The sequence below is a fragment of the Tachyglossus aculeatus genome, chromosome 2 (genome assembly GCF_015852505.1).
Source record: "Tachyglossus aculeatus isolate mTacAcu1 chromosome 2, mTacAcu1.pri, whole genome shotgun sequence".
Classification (NCBI taxonomy): domain Eukaryota; kingdom Metazoa; phylum Chordata; class Mammalia; order Monotremata; family Tachyglossidae; genus Tachyglossus; species Tachyglossus aculeatus.
Genome location: NC_052067.1, coordinates 42,815,491 through 42,834,898, shown reverse-complemented (window position 1 = coordinate 42,834,898; position 19,408 = coordinate 42,815,491). Strand labels below are relative to the sequence as shown.

General features: G+C 44.0%; 1 non-coding gene across 1 annotated transcript; it reads left to right on the top strand.

Annotated features, from left to right (window-relative positions):
* Positions 1-3,959: 3,959 nt before the first annotated feature.
* LOC119924622 lies at positions 3,960-4,097 on the top strand. The gene has a single exon (XR_005449325.1). It is a non-coding gene; the product is annotated as a small nucleolar RNA SNORA7 (small nucleolar RNA).
* Positions 4,098-19,408: the final 15,311 nt, after the last annotated feature.

Sequence of the window (19,408 nt, the reverse complement as noted above, 5' to 3'; positions counted from 1 at the left end):
GACAAAATAATCGTATCAGCCCTGTGCCTATCAGGTCTTCCAGATGGGTGTTCCTCTGACAACGGTACTTGGCATAGTTGTGTGGGGCATAGCATTTTCTTGGCTAAATTTTGCAAATTGGGGCAGCAAATAAGATGAATCCTTGATTTTTCCAGTTTTCTCTGACAGTGGACTGGTCTACATGTAAATTCAAATCAGCTCACTGTGTGGCAACAGATGAAGAAAGGCAGAATCAAAGAAAATGATTCATTTGCTGGCTGATGAAATGGTAAGTATACTACCTCTGTGTAAATTAAAACCCATTTCTACCCACTAGAGACTGCATTTGATAGGCTTTAGTAGATTCTTTTGCATTCAAAATTTGATCTTTTTTCCATCTCCCCCACCTCTTGTCCCCAACACTGAAAATGTGAAGTCTAATTCAGAGGCAGAAACTTGTAGTTGGTAATCACTAGAAAATTAGCAGTGATTCTAAGGAGCTTCTAAAAGAGTAGATACAGCATTAATCACTGCCCTCTGCCACGATCCCGTCTTCAAGAATGTAGGCAACAGAATTTTAACTAAACCTGGCAATATCTCCTTTTTCAGCACATTTTTAATAGTACATGTCCTTTACATAAAGCGCACAGATGGGACAATGAGGTTTTAATTAGATTTCTGGTTTGATGCAATTAGTTACAGTTGCGAATTTAAAAGTTACAGTCGAGCATCAAATATATCTCGAAGTCCATAAAGCCCCTTCAATTTGTTAGGTCAGCGGCCTCGGTAGATTGCAGTGAAATGTAAATGCTCGGCGTGACGGTGGTGTGAATTCATATTTAGAACAGATGTCGAGAAGCGTACTAAGCAGTTTCTTTCTGCAGGTAGCCTCTTTGAACAGATGGTATTTAAGGAGGACTATGCACTGCACTTTAATGTAATTCACAAATACAACTGCCTCATGGGAATTTTCTGAACATGCATGATATTTGAGGAAAACACGCTATCTTCCAGTTTTCACACCACCCAGCAGGGGAAGGGCCAAGAGAACAAATGCAGCTATGAATACTACCCATTGAGACTTCATGAAGCTCTTTCCATCTCCTCCAATCACTTACTTCCATGTTGATGGGCAACTATTGAACACCCCAATTGGGGAAAGATTAACTGCAGACCTGGAAGATCCATGAAATCTATTTCGGTATTTTACAGTGGTTATTTATTCTCCTTGGTGCTGAATTCTTCAGGAAGTAGTTTAAATGAATATATTGCCATGCATAATCTCCGCCTGTCAAAAAAGTCTCTATCATACTCTTTGGTAAGGACAGGAAAAGAGGAGGAGAAGAGATTGGGATGAAGGTAAGAAATACAGAAAAGATAAAGGGAACAGAGGAAAGGGAGGATTAAAGCGGACAAGTTGGAGAAACGTTCTGTCCTTCAATCATTAGTATTTATTGGATACATAGCTTTTTATGGTATTTGTTAAGCGCTTACTGTGTGCCAGACCCTGTACTATGCCCTAGGGTAGATGCAAGCTAGTCAGGTTGGATACAGTCCATGTCCTACATGGCGCTCACAGTCTTGATCCCCATTTTACCGATGAGGGCCAGAGAAGTGAAGTGACCATCCATCCATCCATTCATTCATTCATTCATTCATTCAATTGTATTTATTGAGTGCTTACTGTGTGCAGAGCACTGTACTAAGCACTTGGGAAGTACAAGTCGGCAACATATAGAGACGGTCCCTACCCAACAACGGGCTATCAGTCTAGAAGGGGGAGACAGACAACAAAACAAAATACATTGACAGGTGTAAAAATCATCTGAACAAATAGAATTATAGCTATTTGCACATCATTAACAAAATAGAATAGTAATTATGTACAAGTAAAATAAATAGAGTAATAAATCTGTACAAATACATACAAGTACCGTGGAGAGGGGACCGTGGGACCAGTTCCCAGTGTCATAGAGCAGACAAGTCACAGACCAAGACTAGTACCCAGATCCTTCTTATTCCCAGGTTTGCGCTCTATCTGCTAGGGCTTGTTCCTTCTCTGTATTTTGTGCAGAACACAGTAGTAGGTATTGGGAAAATTTGATAAATATAGGAAACCTAGCTCCTGATTTCGAGGAGTTTTCAATTTAATGGGGGAGGTGCTTGTAAGCTTCCTGTGGGCAGATAATTTCTGTTTATTGTTATATTGTTCTCTCCCAAGCGCTCAGTTCAGTGCTTTGCACGCAGTAATCACTCAATAAATATGACTGATGGAATCGAATGAAAAAGAAGAAGGATAAGTTGGGATCCTTGCTCTCAAGGATCTTATTAATCTAAGGTGGAGCATATGCACAATTAAGCAGAGATAGCCTCAGTTCTTGAAAGAAAAGGAAGGAAAAATTAAGTGGACACCGAGAATCAGAAGTGGAAAGGAGTGGGAGAAGTAAGGGGAAAGCTAATATGCTTAGATGAGCTGTTTCAACACACATGCTTTGTAGGTTGTCATTCCCGCCCTCCATTCTCCATCAAGTTATGGCAGAGTTGAGCCTCTGGCCATTTAAACCCCTAGGTTCTCAAAATGAGAAGGGGAAAGACACACTTTAACCATTCCCTGAGGGTTGTTGGGTGGGGGAACTGGTAACTTCATTGGATGAAGTTTTCAACTCCAGTTCTGGGGTCAGATTCAGGTATTTCAGAAAGGCCATGTTTGCGCCTTTGTAGCTTTAATCCCTCCAAACTAATCTGATCTCATTTTCAATTTCATGGATCCAATTGGCGGTGGCAGCTGAGCTTTAGAAAAGTCTGTGAAGTTGAAAATTGCCATTCTGCTAAATGCCTGTGAGTGTAATGATATATGTATATCTCTTCCTGCCTGCTGAAAGAAGACGTTTCCTGCATTCTCTATAGGTTGATCAGCTCAGAAACTGAAAACTACGACCGCTTTTTGGCACTGTGGTTCCATCCCGCTGTTTCTACATGACAGAAATGGGTAAGTGACATTACAGAGTCATTATAACCTTTCATGTGGCATTGCATAACCTTTGTAGCTGATATATGAGTAGTTCGTGTAAAGATGAGTCCTAGTTTCGATTTGTTTTGCCTTCAGCCTAGTTTTAATTGCTTTTGGTTCAAATTTTTTTTTTTACCTATCACACCTGGTAATTCTACCTTACTGGTCCCCAAAGACTCAGAAGAATCTGTCATGTCCATAAACCCATATGCCAGAAAAGACATTTTGCCCTTTTTTGGCTATCTGGGAAAAAAAGGTGCTAATTAATGGCTTCCCTTATGTTAGAGGGATACTGCAAAAGTGTGTTCCGTTTTAACCGAGTCTCTCCTTCTAAAGGTCTTGAAGATGGGTTTGGAAATAAGTAAGATTTTAAAAAGCCAAATGGCATAGTTTCTGATGTCGCAGACCTCATATTCATGTTTTAGGGAAACTTGGTTGGATGTTCTTTCAAGCAGCCTGGCCTAGTGGAATGAGCAGAGAGTCAGGACGCCCACCTGGATTCTAATCCCAGCTCTGAGACTTTCCTGTTGTGAGGCTCTGGGCAAGTCCTGTAACTTCTCTATGTTTCAGTTTTCTCATCTGTAAAATGGGGATTAAATTCCTGTTCTCACTTCCTCTTTGACTATGAGCCCCATGAAGGACAGGGACTGTCTGACCTGAACATTTTGTAACAACCTGAGAGCAAAGCAGGTTGCTTTGGTACTAAGTGCTTAGCAAATTATTATTATTATTACTTTCTACCCCTTACCCTTCCCTAAGACCAACCTATGGCCTAGTGGGAAAAGCACAGGCCTGTGAGTCAGAAGGACCTGGGTTCTACTCCAGGCTCTGCCACTTCTGTCCTCTGTGACCTTGGGCAAGTCACTTAACTTCTCTGTGCTTCAGTTATCTCATCTGTAAAATGGGAAATATGACTGTGAGCCCGATAAGGGTCATCCAACCTGATTACCTAGTATCTACCCCAGCACTTTCCCTCTCAGGGTTGCCCCTGGAGAGTTTGCAGTACTCTGTCAGTCTCGGCTACGGGTGGGAGAGTCAAGCAGAGGCCTACCCATTCCATTCCTAGCATGGGCAGTGGCTAGCAAGTGAAAGGCAATCTGCTACAAGTCAAAACTCACCCGTGCTGGGCAGCAGAGGCACAGGAGAGAGTCAAGGGTGGAGACTCGAGTTTACTGCACCGAAGGCAGCAATGGTAAACCACTTCCATATTTTTACCAAGAAAACTCTATGTATCCACTACCAGAATGATTGCAGATGGGGAGCGGGACATTCGGGGAGAGATGTGTCTGTGGTGTCTCTGTGATTCGGAAATAACTCGATGGCATAAGACAAGACTCCAGCACTTATTACAGTGCCTGGCACACAGTAAGCGCTTAACAAATACCATAGTAGAACACACATAGTGAGGGTTTGAAACAGCCAGAAATTGGGCTTAAGTGGAGATAAGAATCGACAGCGCCTTCCAAGGAGTCTACCCTGTCAACCATCACTATCATTATCCTGATCATCATCAGTATTTATTGAGTGCTCTGTGTGCAGAGCACTGTACTAAGCACTTGGAAGGGTATAATGCAATGGAGCTGGTAGACACATTCCCTGCTCACAATGAGCTTACAGTCTAGAAAACTGTGCAGTACATACTCTACAGTCTAGAGGACTAAGGCACTGTACAGTCTACAGATTACAACTTAGAGTGCACCTTCCAGGCACTGATCTCTGGAGTTACAGCTCAGCTTTGACACAATGCTGCAGTCACCTGGGTGGAAGATGAGTTCTGTAAATAAACTTTTGCCATTCACTTTGCAGTGTGCCACATCCCTTACCACTCTTCCCCTGTTGCACCCACTGCCCCATGAGAACTCACTGGCAGGGACTAGACAATGGAAATGATGCTGGACAAACCACTAACCCCAAGTACGGCTCCCTCCCACAGTCTTGGGCAGGAAATTTTGGAGCCTGGATCAAGTCTTCTCTGTTGTTTCCAACCAGGGATTCCAACATTGACAGAGATGAACTTGGAATACTACGTTTTTAGAAGATGGGAATATGCTATATTGGGGCTTCAAGGACTGCTTTCGCCCTCTCCCTCTCCCAAAATTGTGACTTCAGAATCCTTAATCCTCTAGACTTGTAAGCTCGATATGGGCAAGGATTGCATCTGTTATGTTATACTGTTATGTTGTACTCTCCTAAGCTCTTAGTCCAGTTCTCTTCACACAGTAAGTGTTCAATAAATATGATTGATTGATTGATTGAGTAAATCAATGGGCTACAAGAGGTGAGGTTCTCAAGTTCTACCTCCCTCTCCAATAATGAGAATCTAATCCCCTATTTCTGATGTGATCAGCTGCTTCAGAGGACATAGTTTCATCATAGGTTCTAATCCTGGCCTTGCCACTTGCCTGATGTGTGACCTTGGACAGTCATTTCACTTCTCTTTGTCTCAGTTACCTCACATGTAAAAATGGCGTTTAAATCTGTGAGCCCCATGTGGGACAGAGACTGTATCCAAGCTGATTAGCTTGTTTCTACCCCAGTGCTTAGTACAGTGCCTGACACATAATAAGCATTTAAATGCCATAAAAAACAGGATTTTCCAGGAAAGTAACTGTCATTCTCTGATGATTTATGTACAGTAGAAAGCCAGTTATCCAGACTAATTGAAATGAGGCTACGTGGGTCTGAAAGTCTGGATAATTGAACAATCACTCTCTTCACCTTCAAAGCCCTATTAAAGAGCCAATCTCCTCTGAGAGGCCTTACCCAACTAAGCCCTCACATTCTCTTCTCCCACTCCCTTCTGCATGCCCCTGGCACTTGCATTTTCACCCTTATTCACCCCAACATCAGCCTCACATGTGCATATCCATAATTCATTCATTTATATTAATGTCGATCTCCCCCCTCTACACTCTAAGCTCCTTGTGGGCAGGGAATGTGTCTTCCAACTCTATCGCGTATTTTCCCAAGCACTTAGTACAGTGCTCTGCACACAGTAAGCACTAAATATGACGAATGAGCAATCAATTGCAGAGGTCCTTCCCCAGTTAGGTTTTTACCCAGACTTTGGGATTTTTAAAGAAAGGCTCTAAACCATCCTCTGTGTGGATAACCAGTCTGTTCAGACAACAGATGCTCAGATGACTGGCTCTCTCTTGCATGAATATGCCACATTTGCTGTGTCTGCTTTCTAACATTGACCTCTACTGGGCAGAAAGATAGAGTCAGCCCTGTCCGGACACCTACATGATGCTCAAGGCTGTCTCTGTAGCTGCAGCTGAAAAGATGCCAGAAGGGAAAGGGAAAGGGACTTGAGCATGGAAAAACAGCAGGAACAGAAGCAACTGAAATGGAGACAGGCCAAGGCAGGAAGAACAGGCTGAAAGAAGAGGAGACGAAAGACAGAGAGGGAAGAGCAAATGGGACAAGGGATTGGAAGAGAGAGCGGATCGGGGTGACAGAAGGAGGGAAAATGAACAGAAGAAAGTAATGATAATAATTACTGTGGTATTTCTTAAGTGTTTACTATGTGCCGAGTGGCAAGAACACGGGCTTGGGAGTCAGAGGATGTGGGTTCTAATCCTGGCTCCACCACTTGTCTGCTGTGTGACCTTGGGCAAGTAACTTTATTTCTCTGTGCCTCAGTTACTCTGTCTTTAAAATGGGGATTAAGACTGTGAGCCCCATACAGGGCAACCTGATTAAATTCTGTCTAACCCAGTGGTTAGAACAGTGCTTTGCACATAGTAAGTGCTTAACAAATACCATAATAATAATTATTATTATTAATAATCCATAAAATAATCCAGTTGGTCACAGTTCCTGTCCATCAGGAGTCTCATGGACTAAAGGGGAGGGATGAGGAAAATGTGGCATTGAGAAGTTAAGGCAGTCACTCGGTCAACCGTATTAACTGAACGCTTACAGTGTGCACTTGGGAGAATACAGTGCAACCATAAACAGACACATTCCCTGCCACCCAGCATGCAAGTAGTGGAGCCAGACTTAGAACCCAGGGCCTCCGACCACCAGGTCTTTGCTCTTTCAACTAGACAACTCTGCTTCTCAATGTAGTCGAGATAAAAATGACATTTTGGTCTCACCAAACTGGAGGGAGGTGGAACCAAGCTAGCTCAGTCCTTTCTCACTGAAACAACCCTTTAGCCAGGCCTGTGACCACTCCCCTCGTGGGTGCAAAGCAAATCGAGAGTACTATCTCCATCTTGCAGGAAGCTGAATGATGGTAATAATAATAATAATGAAAACTATGATGGGATAATGGTGGTATTCATTAAAGTGCTGACTACGTGCCAACTACTGTACTAAGCACTGGGTTAGATGCAGCAGAGACAGGGTCCCTCCCTCCTTCCCCACCCCTCCCATCCTCTAGTCCCCTTCTGTTTCTCTCCATGCCAGAGTCTGTTCCGTTGGCTCCCAGTCATCGAGCTGGATCATGAAGGCGACGATCAAGACTATTCAGCTCAGAAAAAGAGGCGGGGAGAAGCTGACAGGCCACCCAAGTCACTAAATCCCAAGTGCTGCTGAAATCATCCAGTATTCCCACTCCTGTTCTCCCGAAGCAAACAAATGCCCTCAGGAGACTGCCGATCAGCAATGAAAAACACCTCCTTTGCTTCTCTTCTCCTTCTTTCTTTAGTTCCATTTTCCCACCTCCAGGTATCTTCCCTTTGGGGAAGGTATGCAGCATAATGCAGTTTGACTTAAATTACGACCCCACTGCCCTGTTTCTTTCAGCTGCTATTTTCCCTGCCTGTTCCAACCACGGAGCACAATCGCTACAGCTCAATTATTAAACGGATTCTAAAAATAGCCCAGCGCAAGTACCGTCTGCAAAGAAAAATCATTCAAACCCAGCAAGAGACGCAGCCAGGGCAAGCAAGCTCTCACTGTTATTAGATCCTTAATTCTTTTTTCCTTCCCCTTTTATGATTTCATATGCTTTCTTCCAGGAAAAAAATAATCGGCAACTCGCTATGTCCTTTTCTTTGTACCTGCAGGAATTTACATCAGCTTATAGTCATGTTGATGCGGAATAGATTTCTGGGCTGAAAAATCGAAGCCTGTAATAGCAGTATCAATCATTCAGTCACTGATATTTATTGAGCGCTTACTGTGTCCTGAACACTGTACTAAGCATTTGCGAGGGAGTACCACATGACAGAGTTGGTAGATATGTTCCCTGCCCATGACGAATTTATAATCTAGAGGAGTGAGCTGGAAAGAGAGATGTCTGCAAAATTTCCTAGGAAGAGAGGCAAAAGAACAGGAAAAGCAAATCCAAGTGCAAGGGTGAGGCAAAAGGGATTGGGAGAAGAGGAAATGAGGGGGCTTAGTAGGAGAAGGCTTCTTGGTGGAGGTGTGCCTTCAATAAGGCTTTGAAGGTGGGTAGAGTAATTGTCTGTGGGATATAAAGAGGGAGCGCATTCCAGGCCAGAGGCAGGATGTGGGTGAGAGGTTGGTGGCCAGACACTCTACTAAGCACTGTACTAAGCACTGGAGTAGATACAAGCTAATCAGGGTTTTTTTAATGGTATTTTTTAAGCATTTACTATGTGCCAGACACTGTCCTAAGTGCTGCGGTAGATACAGATTAATCAGGTTGGACACAGTCCCTGTCCCAAATAGGGCTTCAAGTCTTAATCCCCAATTTACAGATGGTGAAACTGAGGCACGGAGAATTGAAGTGATTTACCCAAGATCACAGAGCAGATAATTAGTGGAGCTGGGATTGGAAAGCAGGACCTTCTGACTCTCAGGCTGGTGCTCTCTCCCCTAGACCATGCTGCTTCTCATATTGCTGGGATAAAATTAGACGCTCTGGTGTTGGCAGGGTGAAGAAGAAGAAACGAGACAAAAAAGAACAAGTCTTGACTTGAATGAAGGACCTGAAGAAACATGACCCATTGGAAAGAGCACAGGACTGGAAATCAAGAGACCTGGGTTCTAATCCCAGTTCTGCCACTTACCTGGTAGGTGACCTTGGGCAAATGACTTAATTTCTCTGTGCCTCAGCTTCCTCCTCTGTAAAATGGGGATCCAATACCTGTTCTCTTTCCTTCTTGGATTGGGAGTCCTCTAAAGGACAGGGGCAGTGGCTGATGTAATTATCCTAAATTTTCCCCTGGTTAATAAGAATAATAGTAAGCTCTCAACAAATACTTCAATCATTTTATTTTTTAAATGCTATTTGTTAAGCACTGACTATGTGTCAGGCACTTCATTCATTCATTCATTCAACTGTATTTATTGAGTGCTTACTGTGTGCAGAGCACTGTACTAAGTGCTTGGGAAGTACAAGTTGGCAACATATAGAGATGGTCCCTACCCAACAACGGGCTCACAGTCTAGAAGGGGTCTAGAAGCACTTCACTAATTGCTGGAGTAGTTACACGGTAATCAAGTTGGACACAATCCCTATTCTACATAGGACTCACAGTCTTAATCCCCATTATACAGATAAGATAACTGAGGCACAGAGAAGTGAAGTGACTTGCCCAAGGTCACACAACAGACAATTGACGGAGATGGAATTAGAACCCAAGTCCTTCTAATGCCCAGTCCCATGTCCTAGCCACTAAGCACACTGCTTTCCAATTATTATTATTAGATGGCTTGTCAGGATGATTGTATGTACATGATTTTTAATCCAAAACCGGATAAATTGCAGATGTGTCAAGTATGATTTCTCTAAAGTTATAGCTAGCTGTCTGTCTTCTAAAATGACATTAAGAAGAGTGAGACCCTATCTATACGTGTGTGCACATATCAGGAAAGAGCATCGCATAATTTACACTCCATTCCACCCTTAGCATACAGAAATATTTAACTTTGCTGTCATGAGTTATTCTGCTTGATAAGCCTGTTGTTATTTGTTCATCATCTTCCTATTCTTGAGGTGATTTTTTTAAATAGTATTCATTAAGTGCATATTATGTACCAAGCACTGTTCTGAGTGTTGGGGTAGAAATGAGCTAATCAATTTGGATGCAATCCATGTCCCGCATGGGGCTCACAGACTCACTCTTCATTTTGCAGATGAGTTAACCGAGGCCCAGAGAAGTGACGTGACTTGCCCAAGGTCACACAGCAGACAAGTGGAGGAGTCAGGATTATAATTCAGGTCCTTCTGACTCCCAGGCACGTGCTCTATCCACTAAGTCAAGCTGCTTCCCTTGATGCCTAAGTGCTTAACAGATACCACTATTATCACGGTGCTTTCAAAGACCTAACTAAAGGATTTTCCAAGATTAGTGGATCTGGTCAGGGGAAACTACTAAGCAAATCTGGCTTTCTTGAAAAGTTCATCAAGATTCTGAGACTGTTTCAGCACAGCTGGCATGGGTCAGAGCCGAGATTGCCCTATTCATTCATTCAATCATATTTATTGAGCGCTTGCTGTGTGCAGAGCACTGTACTAAGTGCTTGGGAAGTACAAGTTGGCAACATATAAAGACAGTCCCTACCCAACAATGGGCTCACAGTCTAAAAGGGGGAGACGGACAACAAAACAAAGCATGTGGACAGATGTCAAGTCATCAGAATAAATAGAAATGAAGCTAGATGCACATCATTATCAAAAGAAATAGAATAGTAAATATGTACAAGTAAAGTAGAGTAATAAATCTGTACAAACATATATACAGGTGCTGTGGGGAGGGGAAGGAGGTAGGGCGGGGGAATGGGGAGGAGGAGAGGAAAAAGGGGGCTCAGTCTGGGAAGGCCTCTTGGAGGAGGTGAGCTCTCAGTAGGGCTTTGAAGGGAGGAAGAGAGCTAGCTTGGCGGATGTGTAGAGGGAGGGCATTCCAGGCCAGGGGAAGGATGTGGGCTGGGGGTTGACGGCGGGACAAGCGAGAATGAGGTACAGTGAGGAGGTTAGCGGCAGAGGAGTGGAGAGTGTGGGCTGGGCTGTAGAATAAGAGAAGGGAGGTGAGGTAGGAGGGGGCGAGGTGATGGAGAGCCTTGAAGCCGAGAGTGAGGAGCCCTATCTGAACCATCCACCATTATCTGTCAGACAAAAGTAAGAACATGCAGTAAGCCTGATCTTAAATTTTTAGGGTATTTATTAACAGCTTACTATGTGCCAGACACTCTTCTAAGCCTTAGGGTAGATACAATGCTAGCAGGTTGGAAACAGTCCCTGACCCACATGGGGGTTCACAGTCTTCATCCCCATTTTACAGATGAGGGAACTGGGGCACACAAAAATGACTTGCCCAGTGTCACAGAACAGACAAGTGGTAGAGCGAGGGTTAGAACCCAGGTCCTTCTGACTCCCAGGCCCACCATCTATTCATTAAGCCACTCTGCTTCACGCTGCTTCTGAGATGCCCAGTGTGGATGGTGGCAGTGACAGCTTGAAATAAACTTCACAGCAGCCCAAACCTCAAGTGCGAAGCCATTTTGTTCTGCCATCACACCTACATGCACTTTAGTCACCTACTCTGCTGACAGAAGCCAGGGTGTTAACTGCTGGTGGCAGAGGTGTGAGACTTTTGAAGAACGCTTCTCTGCCCATGTGACTAGTCTGAAATCAATACAAGCCAAAGAGAGCGTCCTTTCCCAGAAGCTGAAAACCCTGGCCCAGTTCCTTAATCCCCCTTTCCCGTGTGATTGGCATGTTGAACCAAATTTCCATCTATTAGCTGCCACTCGAGCCTCCTGAATTTCTGCGCTGTCTTTGTACCACTAAGGCCACTGAGGGTGGCGTGGAAACTTCCTTGCCTAGTCAGCCGTTTTTCACCTGTCAGATCAACCGATCATATTTATTGAGTGTTTATTGTGGTATTTGTTAAACTCTTACTGGGTGCCAAGCACTGTACTAAGAGCTGGGATGGGTACAAGCAAATCAGGTTGGACACAGTCCCTGTTCCACGTGGGGCTCACAGAATCAATCCCCATTTTACAGATGAGGTAACTGAGTTAGAAAGAAGTTAAATAACTTGTCTAAGGTCAGTAGTGCAGCAGGGATTAGAACCCATGACCTTCTGACTCCGAGGCCTGTGTTCTATCAACTGTGCCATGCTGCTTGCACAGAACACTACACTAAGCACTTGGCAGAGTACACTAGAACAGCATTGGTAGATACATTTCCTGCCCACAAAGACGGGGAGACAGACATTAATATAAATAAGTGAATGATGGATATGGACATGTTCTTGTTGGGCTGAGGGGAGGTGAATAAAGGGAGCAAATCAGGATGATGCAGAAGGGAGTGGGAAAGGAGGAAATGCCAGGTTAATCAGGAAAGGCTTCTTGGAGGAGATTTGCCTTCAGTGAGGCTTTGAAGGTGGGGAGAGTGATCGTCTGTTGGATATGAAGAGGGAGGGCATTTCAGGCCAGAGGCAGGATGTGGGTGAAGGGTCGGAGGTGAGGTCCAGTTGAGTAGGTTGGCATTACAGGATTGAAGTGCGCAGTCTGATTTGGAGTAGGAGAGTAGCGAGGCGAGGTAGGAGGGGGCAGATTCGAGTTTGATGTCCCAAGCCCGGCTCTTTGCAGACCACCCTCCCTTCCTCTCTTAAAGGTGTCCTTTCAGATTTTAGGGCATTCAGTTCCAGGCAGTGAATGTTTGATCTTGGCTCTTTTTAGCGCTCGGCACCGGGAGGGAAACAGCAGCTTTTCCGGCAGGACCGATGAACAACATTTCACATTCCCATAAGGTTCAGGCCGAGGTCTCTCGGCTGACATCTCACTGGCCGGACTGTTAACTGTGGAACTAGATTTAATTTCTCAGTGGCTACCTGGGGAGTCAAAGAAATTGAGGACCAAAACAGGACTGGAAAATAGCAGTGTTGCCTAGTGGAAAGAGCTGTGTGACTTTGGGCGAATCACTTCACTTCACTTCTCTGCGCCTCACTTTCCTCAACCATAGAATGGGGATTCAGTACCTGTTCTCCCTCCTACTTAGACTGTGTGTCTCATGTGAAAGAAGGACTCTCTCCAACTTAATTAATTTGTACCTACTCTAGGACTTAGAACAGTGTATAGTTAAGTACTTAACAAATACCATAAAAAAGGTCTTGTTCACACAGTTGTCTGTCAAAAGGAATTTTTGGAGGTTCAAATTAAGTTCTCTCATTGTGACAGAGTAGATTAGTTGTAAACTAGACTGTAGATTCCAGACTGTAAGCTTGTTATGGGTAGGGAACATAACTACAAACTCAGTTATATCGTACTCTCCCAAGCTTTTAGTACAGTGCCCTGCACGTAGTAAGCACTCAATAAATACCACTGATGGATTGATTAATGAACTGTGAGCCTATAATATCGTCACAGAATCTTCTCATCTCTCATCTTCCCATCCTATTTCTCTCATCTACTGCATCAGGGGTAAATTCACTCCCTAAGCTCTTAAATACTCAACCCCTCTCCACTAGGTCACGTACAAATCTTCATACTGGCTTGCTTTCCCCACACTGAAATTGATTTTAGTGTCTGTGTTGCTGAAAGTAAACTCCTTGAGGGTGGAGGTGTATCCACTAACTATTGTATGCTCCCAAGCACTCAGTATAGTGTTCTGCACAGAGGAAGCCCTCAATAAATAACTACTGGTTGATCGATTGATTATACTTCTTTGGATCCACACTGGACTGGATTCTAATCCCACCTCTGCCACGGGTTGGCTCTGTGACCTTGGACAAGTCACTTTACTTCTCTGTACTTTATATATCTCATCTGTAAAATGGGCATTAATCCTGTGAGCCCCAAGTGGGACATGGCCTGTGTCCAACCTTATTAGCTTGTATCTACTCCAGCACTTAGCACAGTGCCTGACGCATAGTAAGTGCTTAACAAATACCACATGAAAAACACCCCAAACCTAAAGAAAATATCCCACATACGGGGGTGCCCAGTAGATAGCTCTGAGCTTGGCTGTTTGCCTGGATCCTTGGCTCAGACAAAGATTGAGTTTTGAAATAAAGTTTTCAAGCTTACAGTGATGGAGATTTGAAAATCTCGATTGGAAATTTGGGCTTCATTCCAACTCCTTCGGTTACCAAGAAATGTCTGAATTGGGCAACGATTTCCTTGCTGGACTCAAAAGCGGCAGCACGTGAACAACAGGGGAAGACAAAGAGCAGAGAAGGAAGATTAATAAAGCATCAGAGTCAGGCATTACTGCAGCCTGGTACGATAGTAGCCAACCAAGGCCGAGGAAGCCAAGTTTAAGAGCCGCCTCTTAATAGGCAAAGAAGAATTTGGATAGTATACAGTTGTAGCATCAGCTCCGCTTATATTGTTTTCTTGAGGAGTCATATGCAATATTTTACAGTTCTTCCAAAGAGAGTTTCTGTACTGCCACCCCCATGGTCACCCTAGCGGGCTCCCAGATAGCTTGTTAAGTGCTTAGTACAGTGCTCTGCACACAGTAAGCGCTCAATAAATATGATTGAATGAATGAATCTCAAATCCTGCTGCACTACTGCAGCTCTTCTGCCCTGCAGGTCAATCAACCTTGCTTCTTCCATTTTAGAAGGAAAGGGACCCATAATTTTCTAGGAGAAAGAGTCCAGGAACTGGGAGACCCCAAATTTACTCCCACCTCTGCCAGGGGGCTGCTGTGCATCCTTAGGCAAGTCCCTTAACTTTTCTGGGCCTCAGTTTCCTCAAATATAAAATGGGGATGAGACAGATTGCGAACGCAGAATGGCACACTGGGCTACTAGGCACTTAATAATTGTGTTTTTGTGATGTGGTTACTACGTGTCAAGCACTGTACTGAGCTCTGGGTTAGATAAAAGTTCATCAAGACCCATATGGAGTTCACAGTCTAAGTAGGAGGGAGAACAGGTATTGAGTCCCCTGACTTGTTCCCTTTATTCACCACCTCCCACAGGCCCACAGCACTTATGCACATATCTGTTACTTATTTATTTATATTAATGTCTGTCTCCCCTTTGTAGATTATAAACTCATTGTGGGTAGGGAATATGTCCATTATATTGTTGTGTTGTACTCTTCCAAGTGCTTAGCACAGTGCTCTGCACACAATAAGTGCTTAGTAAACGTTATCAATTGATTTTGCAGATGATGAAACTGAGGCACAGAGAAGTTAAGTGACTTGCTCAAGAGCACACAACAGGCAAGTGGCAGAGCTGGGATTAGAACCCAGATCTTCTGTCTCCCAGGCCCACGCTCTTTCTGTTATGTCATAATTAGTATTCTCTTTTTGAGGGACTGTGCCACAGTCCTCTCTGTGATGGGCAGTATCACTACCGTGCAGTGATAACAATAAAAATAAAATGATAGTGGTATTTGTTACGCTCTTACTATGTGTCAGGCACTGTAATAAACCCTGGGGTAGATACAAGGTAATTGGGTTGGACACAATAGCCCCTGTCTCACATGGGGCTCACAGTCTTAATCCCCATTTTACAGATGAGGTAACTGAGGCACAGAGAAGTGAAGTGACCTTCCCAAGGTCACACAGCAGGCAAGTGGCGAAGCCAGGATTAGAACCCTTGTCCTTCTGAATACCAGGCCTGGGCTCTATCCACTAGGACACACTGTTTCCCTGAACCAGCTGATTGCCTCACTTGTCGTCTGAAGCAGGCCCTGGCACTATGGATCCCAGAATTGGGAAGTGATGGGCCTGGCTGAAGAAACAGTGCTCCACTGAGTGATGTCTACCCATCAGCAGGAAGCAGGTACACATTGCACGTCAGGGAGCGGGGACAAACTGAAGACGAAGAGAAGATGAGCAGCAGCAGAATGCTCTAAAAATGGGCACTTGTCTGGAGAAAAGATTCTGCACATAATAGATCTGCAGGCTCCACTAAATTGTGGCCAAATAAGAATGAATTATTACAGATCACTCAGACGCATCTACTAGAATGAAGTGAGGGAAAAAAAGGAAGGGGGCATGCGGGATTGTGGGCATCGGCAAGATGCTTGAGAAATCATGGCACGAAATGGATTCCTGAAAGCTGATTTCCCCTAACTTGGAAAACAGATCCACCAGAGTGGCCTGGAGCCCAGCTAAGGCCTAATGATGATCGATGATCATTATCGCTGTTGCCTCTGACTTTCTCGGCGTCTCTGGCATTTGGTGAAGCTTTTGGTTAGTGATCCAAGAGGTGTAGCAACGGATTCTTTGGAAAAACACACCCAGGAGCTGATTAGGAAGAACTGAAATGAACAGGAAGGATTTAGTTGTGGGTCAGATGGAGAAACAGGCATGGAAGGCTGGAAACCAGACTGAGAATTTCTAGGGAAAGGACAAGTGATCTAGTGATTCCATGGGGCTCGCGAGAGGCTTTGAAGCAGTGGACAGACTGGGGGAAAAAATGGAGCCAAGTGGATAGCAAATAAGGCATTGGTGTGGGAATGGCAATTGTAAATCAGATTATAGTGTGATGGGTTACAGCTTTGGTTTCTGAAAGACCACTTGAGCCTTCTTGGTGTTTTTTTTGCGGTGGATGTTTCAAATACCCTGACAGTATTTATACACCGGTATTTACTGATGTTATTTATGAAGTGTTTGCAATAAATGCTTCTATTACTGGTACTACTACTATTATTAATGCTTACTATATGGCATCTCAGGTCTAAATGTGCAATAAATGCTAGTGCTACTAGTATTCCTACTATTATTAATGCCTACTATATGCCCTCTTGGGTCAAAATGGGGATGAAGAAAAAGCATTAAACAGTTCTAAAAGGAAACACCAAATTCTTGTGGGGCAAAATTTCTGAGTGGGTGGCAGTTGTATAACTCTGGTAGGATTAGGGACCACCCTCTGTGATAAGCAAATCCATTCCCTGAATTAACAGGGTGTGCTTCAGATACCACGCCCTCAAGATAAATGTTTTGAGAAATAAATTCCAAAAGCTGTCTCCAAAGTCTTTACTAGGCCAACAGTTTACCCAACATTAGAAAAGCAGCATGGCCTAGTGGAGACAGTACAAGTTTAGGAGTCAAAAGGACTTGGATTCTAATCCTGCCTCTGCCACTTGCTGCTTTGTGACTCTGGGTATGTCACTTCACTTTTCTGTGTCTCAGTTACCTCATCTGCAAAATGGATATTAAAACAGGAAGCCCCATGTGGGACAGGGACTGTTTCCAACCATATTACTTTGAGCCCGTTGTTGGGTAGGGACCATCTGTATATTCTGCCAATTTGTACTTCCCAAGAGCTTAGTACAGTGCTCTGCACATAGTAAGTGCTCAATAAATATGACTGAATGAATGAATCTACCCCAGAATATAGTTAATGCATAGCAAATACCAAAAAAAACCCCCAAAACAAAAAAACTCTCTGGCTAGTAAAGTTGTTGTTTTCACTGTTCCTTTTCTACTCTGTTAGATTGAATTCCCTGAGTCAACTCTAATTTGATAGAGAAGCAGAGTGGCCTAGTCGAAAGAGGATGAGGTCATTTCAATTCAAATCTTCTAGAAAGAATTGAGTCAGAAGATCTGGGTTCTAATCCCCGCCCTGCCACTTGCTTGTTGTGTCACTTTGAGTAAGTCACTTCAATTCTCTGGGCCTCAGTTTCCTCATCTGCACAATGGGGATTCAATCCCTCTTGTACCTCCCCGATATGGGTCAGGAACTGTTTCTGACCTTACATGGTATCTACCCCAGGACTTAGTACAATGCTTGACACATAGCAAGCCCTTACTAAATACCACAATTGTTCTTGCTATTATCATTCAAGGTCCCTCAACACTCAGAATTTCTGCCCGCCACAGTGGTTTTTGCAAGAATAAGGATATTTTGCACAGTTAGGCATAGAGTAATGTTGTGGAGACAGACTGATTAAAATTTCCTAATTTTCTCTTTCCTTTTAAGTGAAAAATAATTGGTCCCGGCACCCAGGCACTTGAAACGGTGTGAACTTTTAAAGTGCCACCTCCGTAAAAAACGTCTCTCTCAGAACCGCAATCGGCTCACACAATCCATCACTGACTCAGACTGGGCCTCGTGCCAACCTGGCAAATTGCCCCCTTGTAAAGCTACTTTAGCATCTTTCTATTTCTGCCACTTTGCTTTAAAACATTTCAAATTGAAAGAGAAATGAAGAATCCTTTTCCCAGAGCCAGTGTGGTGGGGAACAGGGGGAGGATGAGGAGAGAATGTCAGAGCTTGGGGTCCAGGGCTTTCTCAGTGAGACCTGCCTTTGAGGAGCTGTGGGGGAGAAGAGCCCAAAATAAACCAGCTCCAGATGAGGTATTTCTGTGTGACTTCAGTTCCTAAAATATTCTCAGGTTATATCAGGAGGCACAAGGGGAAAGGGGAGCCATTTTGGTAGTCCCAGCAGAGAGTTGTCTCTGGTCCCCTCCCACACTGTGAGAGAGATGGAAAGAGTGAAGAGTTTCCTCAGAATATCGATATGGAATCAAGATGGTGGCCAGTGGTCAATTCTCAATTAATCATGGCAGGTGGGACTGAAGCGGGATGGATTAACCTGAAAGTCTCACTGCAACCAGCGGAGGAATTTGGGTACACTCTCCCATCAAGACTTTGCCAGAGTTGCAACTGTTTGTCCTTCACTTTCTCTCCCTTTTCTACCCATTCTCGTCTCTGGAATCCATGGTCGATGGATGTATTATTGTACTATTCATTCGTTTGCTAGTATTTATTGAGTGCCTCCTCTCTGCAGAGCTCTGTACTAAGCACCTATTGCATGCAGAGCATAGTATGTGCACGTGACATTTGTGAGCTCGACACTTTGGCAGTCACTACTTCTGGTTGGACTTTTACGCACATCATTTCACATACTTAACTAGCCTAGTGTTTCTTCCTCTGACTTGCAAATAATTTAATTCTCTCTCCCCAGCTAGATTGCAAGAGCTCTTTGGGCAGGGAGCATAACTTTTATTTTATTTTTATGGTATCTGTTAAGCATTTACTATGTACCAGGCACTGTTCTCAGTGCTGGGGTAGATACAAGATGATCAGGTTTGACAGAGTCCCTGTCCCACATGGAGCTCACAATATTCATCCCCATTTTACAGATGAGGAAAATTAGGCACAGAGAAGTGAAATGACATGCTCAAGATCCCACAGCAGATGAGTGGCGGAGCCAGGATTAAAACCCAGACCCTTCTGACTTTGAGGCCACTGCTACCTTTTCTCCTTCTACCATGCTCTCCCAAACCCTTTGAACAGTGCTCTGCTCTAACCCTCATCCCTCCTGTTTTCAAAACTCCCAAATAACCTGAGCTTTCCAAGAAGCCCTCCCACGTTCAGCAGCTATGCCTGATGATGCACACCCCAAACCGTGACTGTCACCATTTCACACACCTTTCCTCAAACTTCTCAGGAGGCGGGCTGATGAAAATCTACAGATTAGGAGGATAGATGTAGCAATGGACAGGACACACAGGGAAGGTCTTTTTTGATGGTCTGCCTGGTCCACAGCACTCTGCAGCTATCCCAGCATGCCCAATTGATGAAT